At 35.9% G+C, this 9868-nt stretch overlaps 1 long non-coding RNA gene across 1 annotated transcript; it reads left to right on the forward strand.

Moving 5' to 3' along the window:
* Positions 1 to 1086: 1086 nt before the first annotated feature.
* On the forward strand, positions 1087 to 2304 carry LOC127106808 (uncharacterized). The gene is made up of 3 exons (XR_007795499.1): positions 1087 to 1148; positions 1826 to 2048; positions 2213 to 2304. It is a non-coding gene; the product is annotated as an uncharacterized LOC127106808 (long non-coding RNA).
* The last annotated feature ends 7564 nt before the right edge of the window (positions 2305 to 9868 follow it).

Consider the following 9868-nt stretch of genomic DNA (forward strand, 5'->3'; position numbering starts at 1 on the left):
ACCAGGTATTGGGAAAAACTAATGTACTAAAAAGTCGAGAAGAATATTACCAGTTACTGGGTAATAGATTCTCAAGAGACCCAAAAGTATCTATCTAGGTAAGAGCTAGAAAGAAACCGTCAAACAAGGACTCAACCCAAATGAGGATATAACTCAAGGGGAGTGGTTCCATCCAGATAATTAACTAGGGAGGAAATTGAAACAATAATCATCCACGAGGAAATAACGCAGTTGGGAAAAGAGAAAGGTTAAATTATTTCTGCTTAATGGGTTTAGACTCTACCATTGAAGGAGGACAGACGAACCAAACTTGTATGGGGAAATAATGTCACCGTAGCAAGGAATCAGAATAATAAAATTAAATGCAATAACAAATGGATAATGAAATATTTGATGCTATGTTATATATATATATATATATATATATATATATATATATATATATATATATATATATATATATATATATATATATATATATATATATATATATATATATATATATATATATATATATATATACACTACGCCAAAAAGTGCTTTTGGCAGCACCAAAAAGAAAGCGCTTTTTAAAAAAAGCGCTGTAATAGCTTGAAAAAAAATTCGCCTATGTAAAGAAAGCGCTTTTAAGGTAAAAGCGCTCTTATAGGTCTCCACTTATGAAAGCGCTTTTAAGGTAAAAGCGCTCTTATAGGTCTCAGTCTCACATCTATGAGTTTCACACTTATGAAAGCGCGTTTAAGGTAAAAGCGCTCTTATAGGTCTCATGGGTTTCACACTTATGAAAGCGCTTTTAAGGTAAAAGCGCTCTTATAGGTCTCAGTCTCACATCTATGAGTTTCACACTTATGAAAGCGCTTTTAAGGTAAAAGCGCTCTTATAGGTCTCATGGGTTTCACACTTATGAAAGCGCTTTTAAGGTAAAAGCGCTCTTATAGGTCATTTATAAAAATTATAATAAATCTAATATTACAAAATCCCTGACTTTCAGAAATCCCTCTTTCACTCTCTCTCGTTCGAAGCTCTCGCTGCCCTGGAAAAAATTCCACAGAGTACCTGGAAATCTGAACGATAAACACTGCAAATTTGAAAGAGACTGCATTCGAAAGAGAAGGATTCAATACCTGGAAATCTCATTGCGTTTTAAGGTTAGGTTTTCGTGTCTTTCTGTTTTGCCCTAGAAGTCAAAGAATAGGTGGTCGATTTTGGTTTGAATGGACTTGCATTGCTACATTATGGGTTATTTATTTGTCAGTATCGATTATTAGAGTTTGTGACTATGTTTGCTTAATATTCTGTAACTTACCGAAAGTTTCATCTTGTTCTGATATAAATGATATTCTGTAACTTGCATCGCCATTGACTTAGAAATAATGTTGGGAGTTCTAATAGAATCAGTGCCTTTTCAACATTTGTTTAAATTTGCTGAGAAAGTAGGAAGGAATGAACTGATATGTTTGCACCATTGTATCCTCATATTCTAACTATTACTGAAATTTCAGAAAGTGATTTTGATGTTAAATGTTGGATACTCAAATGGAATAACTTTGTCTGCTACAGTGATATATGTGATATGGTTTCAAGAACTTAGAGCAATGTCTCATATTTTGGCAATCCTATTACATGTTGGTTTGAATGAATAGTTAAACTTCAAAATGTACATTCATATTTTGGCATAACTTTGTCTGCTACAGTCATATTTTGGCAATCCTATTTAATGTTGTAAAATGATGTTTTAATATTATGTGAATTTTTAAGATGGTCACTGTAGTGTAAAATGAACCCTGATGGACTATATGTACATTTTTCATGTGCTTGTCTGCAGGTTGTTGAGTATCGTGGTGAGCAAATAGGAGGTCTTGAGGATCTGAGGGAACCATATATGTTGTTTTCTTCCTTTATAGATAAATTCTTGCTTAGCTTTTATTACATGGTTTGCGTCTAATTGAAAACTTCACGTCTTTGCCCATTTCAGGTTCTTACAAAATCGGTACTGCGTCTGAATCTGTTAATGCAGCTTACATATTTTCTAGAAAAGATCTTTCTCGGTATGTATTTCAGCTTAGATATTATACAAACCCAAAGCATGTGTTTAATCATTTAGTATCTAGAATGAATCATTATGTTCAATTATTCATGTTAAGCTAATGAATCAAGTTACCAAAATATGTTAGTTATGTATGTTGCTTTATTATTTGACCTTGATATGCAGGCCTGCTATACAGATTCCCTGCGCAAGCAAAGCTGTTGTAGCTGTCCGGTTCTGTCCTATATTTTTTAATCTCAAAGCGACAAACTCAGGTACTTGTGCACTTAGTATAGTTCTGTTTACAACCAGTAACTATGTACAACCAGTTATATGTGGTACTGTTCCAATTAAACTGCCTGTGTGGGATGTATTCCGTCTTAAATCTATATGACCTCTTACTAGTAAAGATCATGAGTGGTGGCCTAGAGGTTCAAAGTGATTGGTCTGAGCTAATTAGACAGTTTTATATTATTTAGCTCTAGTTATGCATTAGGAAGCAGTTATGATATTTGGAACTGTGTTTTGGTCGCAACAAGCTCTTGAGTTCTTGGAAAGGAGACAGACAAAAGACTCAAAATAGTGGGACTTAGACGAGTTTCACCCAATAAAAGAGTGTTAGAGTTGGTATTGTTAGCACTCCTTTTATTAATATTAGTCCACGTAGTTTAACTATTGATATACCGGTTCGTCCATTGACACACTAACCTTATATCCCCATCGAGTTGATAATTTAATAAAATTGATAATGTGAATTGAATTTCTTGGTTCTTGAATTTCTTGGTTCTTACTTGTGAATTGAATTTCTTGAATGATCGATTACTTGGTTCTTGAATTGTTCATGTGCATCATATAAGTTTCTTGAATTGTTTTATACGTTATGACTTATCCTTGATGTTGTTTTATATGTACAACGCTCATTCCCTGTGTTTCCGTGAGTTTGACCTTCTCGACGTTGCTGTTCGGTAAATCCGAGGTAAATTTCTTCCTCAAATTACTGGTACACTGTGATGAATTTGTCTGAAATTGCGTGAATATGTTGTGTTTTCTTGCTCCGTATTCATTCCGTGTATACTTTGGGTTTTGACAGAAACGCGTTGTTAAAAGAAAAGTAAAACATATTCCTACCAAGAAAAGAAAGAGACGTTACTGAAAAAGGTAATAGTATAATTATAGCCTATGTCATTCAAGAAAATTTAATTATAGCCTATGTCATTTTATATTATTCAATATATATATGGATTATTGATTATGGATTTTTATATTTTTCATTTCATTTTTATATTTTTTCTTTATTACAGGTTAAATGGCTAGTGATCAAGAAAACTCACAAGATGCAAATGCTCCTGATGATACTTCAGAAAAAGAAATTACACGAGGCATCACTATTATGAAGAGTATCATTCGTGATAGAGATAAAGCAGTAACATATAATGTAAATTAGAATGCTGATAACCAACTAATTGGGTCTAATGCTGCAAAGTTGGCAAGCTACATTGGTACACTTGTTCGTATGCACATTCCAATCACTGCTACAAGATGGAGTAATAAAGAGTTGGGTAACGCTAAAGATAAGATTTGGACTGAGATACTGGTACAATATATGATTGTTTATATTTTCTTTATATTGACGATAATGTGTTTAAATTACTTATACTAACACACTCTATTCCAATATTTTTTCGTAGAGGTCTTTTAACATTGAAGATACAACTATCCGAAAAAAGTATATACTTCAATTGGCCGGAAAAATGATCAAGAATTAGGCGTCGGTGTTATACACACATACATCCGGTAATCCGATCTATATATTATTTAATTACTTGAACAATTTATGTACACATTTCAATAAAAATAGTCTAATGTTTATTATGTTTTTATTGAAGGTTCTTGTATGACAATTTCATGCGCGGGAATGATCAATTGTCAAACAGATTCCGTTTCGTGTCTTCCTCCCTGGTCAACAAAGCATTAATTTGTAGGGAACCGGATTCATGTAGAGAGTACTTAGTCAAGAGATTCATGGCCAGCAGTACAAACAACTTGTATCTTTGGCCGTATAATTCAGGGTTAGATTTTAATTCTAAGTTTATTCTAATCTTTAATTGTTTCTTTTACGTAAAAAATTTCCATATAAACTTTTGTTTTAATTTATAGGTGTCACTGGTTGTTGCTTGCTATTGATCCTTTAAAAGAAGTGGTATATTTTCTGAATTCGATAGATGGTGAATGGACAAATTATCCGGATATGAAGCAATTAGTTGATACGTAAGTGAGACTGTTCTAAATATTCGTGTATATTTATGTGAGATTGTTCTAAATATATGTTTTTATTTTGTTAGATCAATAAAAGTGTTCCGATCTCAAAGACAAGCTCGAGTACCACGTACTAAATCCAGCAACATTACGTGGATAAAAGTGCAGGTACTTTAATTTTCACAATTTTGCTTATAATAGTGATGCTACTTGATAAGAAAAGATAACTATACATTCTTATTTTTTTTTCTATGTAGTGTCCTCTACAGCGCAACGGTATCGATTGCGGATACTTTGTAATGAGGTTTATGAGGGTTTGTTTTAATATTTATCGAATATTTCATATTATTTATTACTTTTAACTAAATCATGCATATTATGTTTTGTTATGTAGTACTTTGATGAATACAAGTGTGCTCATTACACGAGACTGCAGTTGGAACAAATCAAGGAGGAATTGTGTCAATATTTTATTGAGAAAAGATTAATTAGTATATAATGGTTTCAAAATAACATGAATACTTTGATGAAGAATGGTTTCTGGTTGGCAAGTGTATAGTTCTTTATATTTTTAACAGATTAGTTATGACTCCAAATAGGCCGTATAACATATTAGTTTTGACTTGTGTATAGTTCTTTATAATTTTAGTGATATCTTTAATTTCATGGATAGATTAATGTGTTCATTCTTGTGTTGGTTTGCTTTAAAAAATTACAAATGCTTGAATTATGACTCCAAATGTGTTCAGTGCCTATCTATCCTTGTGTTGGTTTGCTTGAACTATGACTCCAAATGTGTTCATTCTTGTGTTGGTTTGCTTGTGTTGGTTTAAAAAATTACAAATGCTTGAATTATGACTCCAAATGCTTGAATTAGAGAGGCTTGATTTACAGGTTTATGGGATTATTCCCAAAAAATATTACAGGTTGAAATGGTAGGCTTAAACTGAAGGCAGCGTTTTGTTATTTTACTAGAGGAAAAGACAGCGCTTTTTAGTAAAAAGCGCTGCTAAAGGTTGTCAATAGAGAGCGCTTTTTACTAAAAAGCGCTGCTATAGGTTGTCAATAGAGAGCGCTTTTTACTAAAAAGCGCTGCTATAGGTTGTCAATAGAGAGCGCTTTTTAGTAAAAAGCGCTGCTATAGGTGGTATATAGACAACCTTTAAGAGCGCTTTTTACTCAAAAGCGCTGCTAAAGGTTGTCAATAGAGAGCGCTTTTTAGTAAAAAGCGCTCTTAAAGGTTGTCTATATACCACCTTTAGCAGCGCTTTTTACTAAAAAGCGCTCTCTATTGACAACCTTTAGCAGCGCTTTTTAGTAAACAAAAAGCGCTGCTAAAACCTATAGCAGCGCCACCTACGGCAGCGCTTTTAAGCGCTTTTAAAGGCCAAAAAAAGCGCTCTCATAGGTCTTTTTTGGCGTAGTGATATATATATATATATATGTTGACAAAACCATACAAAGGATGCAAATATCACAGATTTGAATCACCGCAGCAACACTCGGCTAATCTCAACAGGATAGGAACACCAACTGGAGAAAAATGCTAGGGATGAACACCAATATATATATATATATATATATATATATATATATATATATATATATATATATATATATATATATATATATATATATATATTGACAAAACCATACAAAGGATGCAAATATCACAGATTTGAATCATCGCAGCAACACTCGGCTAATCTCAATAGGATAGGAACACCAACTGGAGAAAAATGCTGGGGATGAACACCAATAATCTGGCTCTGGATAACTCAACCCTAGCTGGGGAAAGGAGAAAACAAACTGTTGAGGATCCAAGTTGTCAATTCTGTGGGGAATTTTAGGTCTACACCATATCAAATGAGGGACAACCTCGCAGGGGACCAAGTCAAACATTGCTCAAGAACAAATACTAACGGGAATCAGAGATCTTCAATATCTGAAGATGGAATCAGCCGAGGAATACAGGAAACAAAACTCTACACGGGGTCTGATCCAAATTGTTGAGAATATGAGCCTTCAACCCAGCTGGGAAAATTTGCAAAAGGGATTGATCACCAGTTCAACTCTACTAGGGATAAATGATGAATCATTTGGGAATTATCGCCAAACCAACTACTTGAGGGACACCAACAAGGCTTCGCATTTCAAGACTTACGTGTTCTTGAATTATTGTTGATATTCCGTACTGAAATCAATTGGTTTTAAAGTGATTACTTTCATATTCTTAAGAAATATGATTTTAATTTATTAATTCTTCCAAATTATCATCATAAAAATTCAATTTTATTTAGATGAAATAAATAAGAGTAGAAACAATTGGATAAAAAGCTCAAGTTTATTTAATAGAATGGTAGTCTGTAAATGACAAGACTCCATGGATCTTTATAAAGTTGAAAATGGTAATTTACATTAAAAAGGGATACATTGAATACAATGATCACTACTCTCCCTACTGACTCCAACATCCACTGTGCTCTTGGCTTTGGTTGAGAATGATGAATCAGAACCAAATGATTTACTCAAAACCACTCCAATGACAGGACCAACCGAATGCAGTTACTTGCCATAACCCCCAAATTTTGTCTAAATTTCCCCAAGGCGAGGTACTCAATCTACCGGGATAAATTTTCTGTTTTTATGTCTCTAACTTTTTCCTGGATCGCCCTTTCGGGTTTTCAATCCACCGAGACGCTCATTTTTTCCTAAGCCGCCCTTTCGCATTTTCAGCTTAGCGAGATGTTCTTTTCTTTTTAGGCGAAGTATTTCTTGACTACATTGGCATTTACAGGACGAGTGAACTCTTCACCATCCATAGTTGTAAGAATCAAGGCACCGCTTGAAAAGGCTCTCTTAACAACATATGGGCCTTCATAATTAGGAGTCCATTTTGTCGCAACCTGAAAAATACAGTGTGCGAAAAAACAACCGGCGAAAGAAAATGACAGAAGAGTCGCCACCGTGCGTTATTCATCCCAAAGGAGGGAAAGGAAACGCTCGAAGTAAACCTGAAAAGAGGAAAGGAAAAGACAAGGTCTCGCAACCAAATCTTGGGTTCGGGAGTCGGTTATGCGAAGGGAAGGTATTAGCACCCCTACGCATCCGTAGTACTCTACGGGATCCACTTTTGTAGTTCTTGTCTAAAGGGTGTGAGTTTATCTTGTGCTGTTTACCAAAAAAAAAAAAAAAAAGGGTTAAATGAAAATGACTCGCGTGGATGTCGCATCCATTGCATTCGTATCTCATCTGAATATGAGAATCAGAGTCTTCGTAGCTCGGCTGACCTATGGGTTGGGGGGATGTGTGCTCGCTAAGACATCGCGTCTTATGCCTACGTATCTCATCTGGAATGAGAATCAGAGCAAGCCGTAGTTCGGCTAACTACGGGGTTATGGATTGGGTTTTGGACGAACAACGTTACTACGCAATCTACCGGATGCTCGACCTTTGGAGACTTACTCGCCTGTAGTAGAAGGAGTAAACGTGTTGCTTTGGGTTTTAGGGTTTGGGATGCTCGAGGGCAAAAGGCAGTCCTTGACGAAGGAACCGCGCTACCTGCAGGGATATGAATACAAAACACAAAACATGTATCTCAAAGTAAAATGCCACCAAGGGGCTCAAACATTGCCTCTTATCGAGGTCTTCCAGCTAAGAAAGCGATAAAGTATGAGAAAGGGAAAAAATTACCACACGGATAAAGATCCGAAGCTATAGCAGTTAAAGGGGCAAGAAACCCTGAAATGTCTCTAGCTGGACCGTCAAAGGAAATCAGTCAACACGAATAATCAGAATAAAACTCCAGGGGGTATCCCACAAATAAAGTGGGAAACCACGCGAGTGTCTCTGCGAAAGCCATGTGTGCCCTCACAAAACTCGACAAAGGGTTAGAGTAGTAGGATGAAATCAAGAGAAAACAATGCCATGGAAACACAAGACAGGTTAGAATAAACAAAATAGGGTAACCCAGAGTTGCCCCTAAATCAAAATGTAACCACATGAATAATTCCATCAAAATTCACAAAAGGCTCACAAAAAGGTATCAAATTCACCCATAGTACCTCATACATTTAGAGCATTCAAATAAAAGGCATAAAGATGATGGATATAGGGCAAACCTGATTGGAGAGGTTGATTGAGTTGCGCCCGTGAGGTTTACAAGTTGAGTTCCTTTCAGGGTTTGGAGGTTGCTCTGAACTCTGTTGGCTTTTCTCTCACTATCTTTTCCTCAGGGTTTTGCTTCTCTTCCTTCTTTCTCTAGTGAATCTCCCAGTTGTAACTCCAAGTGTGTTTTCCTCTACTGAAACTTCAGTATTTATAGACTGATTTTCGTGGGTAGTGGGCTCAAATTTGGGAGACCCAAGTCCAAAATAATTTGTTATATTTTATTTATTTATTTATTTTATTTATTTAATTAATTAATTAATTAATTAAATTTTTTTTTTTTTCGTTTTTTTTTCGTTTTTTTTTTCTTTCTTTTTTTCGTTTTCTTTTTTTTTTTTTTTTTTTTTTTTCAGGAAAAATGAAGGGTAAATTTTGGGGTATTACAGCTGCCCATATTCAATCAACTGGAGACTCGGAAAGAAGATGGCAGTTGCTTTCGTACTTTCGAGGTATCAAGGGATTGAATACAATAAAAGCCCAAAAATTTGCACTAAAGTGAAGTGAAGTAACAACGTTTGTCAGAATCAGCAAAGAGGTGGTCTTGAAAGAAGAATTCGTCTGGTACGGTGAGAGTCAGTTTGAATATCGAAAAAGAATGTTAAACTGGATACCAAAATAAATGGTAACACAGAAATAACCATGGCTTGAATGCCGCTCATCAGTCTGAATACTGGAAAGGATTTCGATCTGAACATCGGAAAGTGGGCCTGGATGCCACAAGTCGCATCGACCTGAACGTCGGAAAATTGGCCTGAATGCCACTTCGATCTGAATATCGGAAAATTGGCCTGAATGCCACTTCGATCTGAATACCGGAAAACTGGCCTGAATGCCACAAGTTGCATCGACCTGAACGTCGGAACCTTCTTCGATCTGAACATCGGAAAATTGGCCTGAATGCCACTTTGATCTGGATACCGGAAAACTGGCCTGAATGCCACTTCGGTCTGGATACCGGAAAACTGGCCTGAATGCCACTTCGGTCTGGATACCGGGAAAACTGGCCTGAACGCCACTTCGGTCTGGATACCGGTAAAACTTCATGCCTGTCAGCATTGGCAGAAATAGGGAATGATAATAGAGGCGGCGCATGGGCCAATGACACTTGCTGGGGATAACAAAGGTAAGTCATGAACAATCTTCAGTCTGAGTACTGGAAACAACTTCTAGCTTATCACTTGGGATACCGAGAATGTTTTATGCTTACATGCGTATGTTTGAATTTTTCAATGGCGTAATGCTCCATGAAAATGGAAATGCTACGCGATTTGGAAGGATGCAATGCAATATGATTCTACATGCAGGGATGCGAAATGCTGGGTAGAATGCCAAGCTGAGGCAAGGGATCTGCTGGAGAAATGATCACCATCTTCTGGACCCTGGCAAGGCTGTTGGAGATGCATAGCGCAAAGAACTCTG

This window comes from Lathyrus oleraceus, chromosome 7 (assembly GCF_024323335.1).
Source record: "Lathyrus oleraceus cultivar Zhongwan6 chromosome 7, CAAS_Psat_ZW6_1.0, whole genome shotgun sequence".
NCBI lineage: Eukaryota > Viridiplantae > Streptophyta > Magnoliopsida > Fabales > Fabaceae > Lathyrus > Lathyrus oleraceus.